Source organism: Ochotona curzoniae, unplaced genomic scaffold (assembly GCF_017591425.1).
Source record: "Ochotona curzoniae isolate NIBS_2020 unplaced genomic scaffold, NIBS_Ocur_1.0 contig_4877, whole genome shotgun sequence".
NCBI classification, from domain to species: domain Eukaryota; kingdom Metazoa; phylum Chordata; class Mammalia; order Lagomorpha; family Ochotonidae; genus Ochotona; species Ochotona curzoniae.
In genome coordinates, this window is record NW_024466409.1 from 1 (window position 1) to 4,296 (window position 4,296).

At 50.4% G+C, this 4,296-nt stretch overlaps 1 non-coding gene across 1 annotated transcript; it reads right to left on the reverse strand.

Moving 5' to 3' along the window:
• Positions 1-2,994: 2,994 nt before the first annotated feature.
• LOC121161847 lies at positions 2,995-3,116 on the reverse strand. The gene has a single exon (XR_005884730.1). It is a non-coding gene; the product is annotated as a small nucleolar RNA ACA64 (small nucleolar RNA).
• Positions 3,117-4,296: the final 1,180 nt, after the last annotated feature.

Sequence of the window (4,296 nt, forward strand, 5' to 3'; positions counted from 1 at the left end):
GGAAACCGAAATGGCCAGGAGGAGTAGGGGCTTGGCGTTCTGGCGGTTCTGGTGCCTTTTCCCGGTGCTGTGGGGTGCACTGCAAGCCTCAGGTAGGGCGGTGGGCACGGAGGGAACGGTGGGAGGCCCGGGTGCGGGGCGGGGTGCGGGGCGGGTGCGGGGTGCGGGACGGGGTGCGGGGCGGGTGCGGGGCGGGGTGCAGTGTGGGGCACAGGTCGCCGGCGAACGAGGGGATTAGCGTGGATCAACAGGTGGATGTCCCGCAGGCCTACTGTATTCAGGGCGGCATTTCTCCACACGGGGAGTGCGGGACTGCCTGGAAGAGTTTATCTGTAGGGATCATGTTCTTTAAGGCGCCCACGAGCGGTCCATGGTCTCCAGAACTTTCTGATCGTGGTCGCGCATTAGAGGGACAGATGATTGCGGTATTGTGGACAAGGAGGCGAATGGGACCCGGGGCTGGTGAATTATGGCCCCGGTGGGCACTCAGGATGAAGAGGAGGCGATGAATGACTTGCTCAGAAAGTGCCTTAAACACGGAGGAAATGCAGTAAACTTGGGCAACAGCGCTTCCGGTGGTTGGAATGAAGTGCTTGTCAGGACCAGGGCGCTTTAGTCCTGATCTGAGCAGATAGGCCAAGCCGAGAATGGGAGACCATCTGAGCAGGGGTGTGCCAAGCCTTGGGCCCCAATGTAGGAGCAGGATAGGACAGAGGAAAGTGAAATTTGGTGCTGCTCATGGTGAGGAAGACCATAACCACGAGGAAGAGGAGGAGGGAACAAAAGCTTCAGGGAAGAATTCTGTAAGAGATAAACCTCTAAAAGAGCACAGAACTCATGCCACAATAGGAGAGACAAAACCATAAAGAATCCTTGCAAACAAGCAAACAAACAAAAACACAACAACGCCGAGGAACCCGAAGGACCCCCATCTGTAGCAGGCATTTAAGCCTACAGGCCAGAAAGTGGAGGCCAATTCCTCAGTTAAGGGGAGAATCGACCCTGGGGTGGAGGGAAGCTCTGTAAGAAAACTGTGTAGGGACAGTGTGGTGCTGTGGCAGGCTTGGGCCTGGTTCATGTCCCGCCTGGGTAAGGCCTGGGAAAGCAGCAGAGGATGGCCCAAAGCCTTGGGCCCCTGCACCCACATGGGAGACCCTGAAAGCTGCTGGCTGCTGGCTTCTTCTTCTTCTTTTTTTTTTTTTTAATATTTATTGTATTATGTGACACAGTTCTATATAGGCACTGGGATTCCTCCCAACCCTCCCCCCGTGGTGGGCTCCTCACCCCCGTTGCGCAACCACAGTTCAGGTTTAGTTGAGATTCCTTCATTGCAAGCATACACCAAGCAGAGTCCAGCATCTCATTGTCCGGTCAAGTTCAGCGGCTTCTTGGGGAGACCCTCCCCGTTCCAAAGGCAGAGCCAACAGAGTAGAATCTCGGTCAATTAAAAGCCCCAACATAACATCAGCAACAATATATAACGTTAAGGGATGAATTGACAAAGTATTGAGCAACCAATTTGTCAAAATTGGGTGCATGGTCTTAACAACTTCCTATGACTATTTCAATGACATTTCAACAATTGAGGTGCGAAACAGTGTTAGGAAGGGTGTGCAGAGAAATCTTCCATACCTTGGTGAGGAGTACTTAATCCCCGTGTCCTACCTAGTAAGGTGTGTGTGAGTCCATGCTGACCAAGACTTCCTTGTTGTTCTCTGCCTATCCATTCCAATTTGTGAGTGTGTGTGTGTGTGTGTGTGTGTGTGTGTGTGTGTGTGTTGGGGGGGTGCTCTGGAGCGTCCCTCATGACCATGAGAGGGTGGGGACCCGAAGTTGGAGCCAAGTAAGAACCAGAGATAGTTTCTCTCCCTAGTCCCAATGGGAGTCCACTGTTCTGTTTCTGAAGACCGCTCAGATTTCCTGGTTGTTGTTCCGATGGCCTTGGATCCTATGATGAAGGATTCAGCTTCTTCCATCCCGTGTGGTAGGTCCAAAGGCGGGCAGGGGAGGATATTCTCTGAGTTCTCGGCCTCCGAAGGCATTCCAATCCCCCGTGGTCTCTTTGGCAGTTGGGATGTGGTCCTTGGCACCCATAATGATAGCCCTTGGTGGGGATCCGGGAGACTCCAGGTTTGGGACACAAGCCTCCTCCTGTCCACCTGCTCTACTCTGTGGTCCCCCACTGCTCTGTGCACATGACCTCCTGCCAATAGGTTGTCAGGGTTGCTCTTGATTCCCCCTGTATGTCTTTGTAGTTTTACTGTTGTCTAATGTTGTCTTGAATCTATTGTCTACAAGTTACCTCTTATGTGCCTGAGAGGTTACACTACACGGCTTCCTCACACGTTCACAGGAGATGGAAGGTTTCTTTGCTCTCCTGCCCAATTTCTGAGTAGTAAAAGGTTTTGAAAATATATTTGGTTATACAATTTTTTAAAAAGATTTATTTTATTATTATTATTATTTTTATTGGAAAGGCGGATATACAGAGAGGAGAGACAGAGAGGAAGATCTTCCCTCCGATGATTCACTCCCCAAGTGAGCGCAACGGCCGATGCTATGCCAATCCGAAGCCAGGAGCCTCTTCCGGGTCTCTCACGCGGGTGCAGGTTCCCAAAGCCTTGGGCCATCCTCGACTGCTTTCCCGGGCCACAGGCAGGGAGCTGGAAGGGAAGCAGGGCCGCCAGGATAGAACTGGCGCCCATATGGGATCCCGGGCGTGCAAGGCGAGGACCTTAACCACTTGCGCCACCGCACCGGGCCCGGTTATACAATTTTAAAAACACATGGGTTGAGACCAAATTAGGTAGAGGTCCATCGGGGGAGATTTACATCATCAGGAGTCTTTAGGGTTGATTCATGTACCCAAGGCCTGAAGGTTCATCATGGAGCTTTCTAAGCAGTAATCATAGAAACCAAATCCCACAGCCCCCATGCGGAGGCTGGAAGACTCTTTGGTTTTCTTTTTGCTCCTGCTTGTCATTTGTGTTTTGAGCCTGTCGGGGCCTGGGGCTCACCTTTCCACACAGGCAATGGGAGATGAGTTGAGGCTCCTGTTGGCGTTCGGCGCTGAATCTCATCCATGGCTATGGCCAAAGCTGCTGGCTTCTTCTTGACTCAAGTCTGGCCCAGGGGGGCTGTGTGCACAGTGAACCAGCTGATGGAAGACCTCTCTTTGTCTCTGTCCTTCTCTGTGTGGATCTCTACTTTCTTTTTATTTTTTTTAAATATTTATTTTTATTGGAAAGGCAGATATACAGAGAGGAGGAGAGACAGAGAGGAAGATTTTCCATTTGATAGTTCACTCTCCAAGTGGCCACAACAGCTGGAGCTGAGCTAATCCAAAGCCAGGACTAGGAGCTCTTTTGGGTCTCCCACGTGGGTGCAGGGTCCCAAAGCTTTGGGCTCTCCCGACTGCTCTCCCAGGCCTCAGGAGGGAGCTGGATGGAAGCAGGCTGTCGGGGTTAGAACTGGCAGCCAAATGGGATCCCAGTGCACTCAAGATGAGGACTTTAGCCTTTACACTATCATGTTGGGGCCCAGAACTCTACTTTCAGTAAATAAATAAATAATATTAATCTTGTAAGACAAGAACATATGGAGTTTGCTTTAATTGTGCTTCTGACTTCATTTCTCTAACTGTTGATATCTGACTGTCCTCTTTGGAATGGGGAGTGAGATCATTCCCTTCCATGTTTGATAAATGTTGTCCATCCGTGACAAGGATATGTTATTCAAAATGTCTGTTTAGTTGTTAAAGATGGAATGTGATCTTTGCTTTTTGTTTCTTTTTGAGATTTCTGATTTGAAAGTAGAGTTGCTTAGAGAGGGAGAAACAGAGAGGTCTCCCATCCACTGGTTCAGTCCACAAAAGCCACAATGGCCAGAGCTAGGCCAGTGTGAAGCCAGGAGCTTGTGGTTTCATTTACGAGTTCCATGTGGGTGCCTGGTTCAAACACAGGGGTCATTTTCTGCTGCTTTCACAGGCACATCCACAGGGAGCTGAACCAGGTTTGGAGCAGCCAGGACATGAACTGGTGTCTGTTTGGGTTTATCTGTTAGGCCACAGCGCTGGTCTCTGATTGTTTTCCAAAAGTGTTTTCTGCAGCTTTGTATGCCACAGTCATGCATCTCATGTTTAACACAGACTCTTGAGAACAGCAAGAGCCACATTGGGCGGCTGTCTTAGACCGGGTAGGTCTGTGCAAGTGTGCTCCATGTTGTTGCCCAGGTGATTAAATGCACCACAACCAGTTCTCACAATGTAGCCCCCTTTTCTTCAGAGATGCTTGCTTG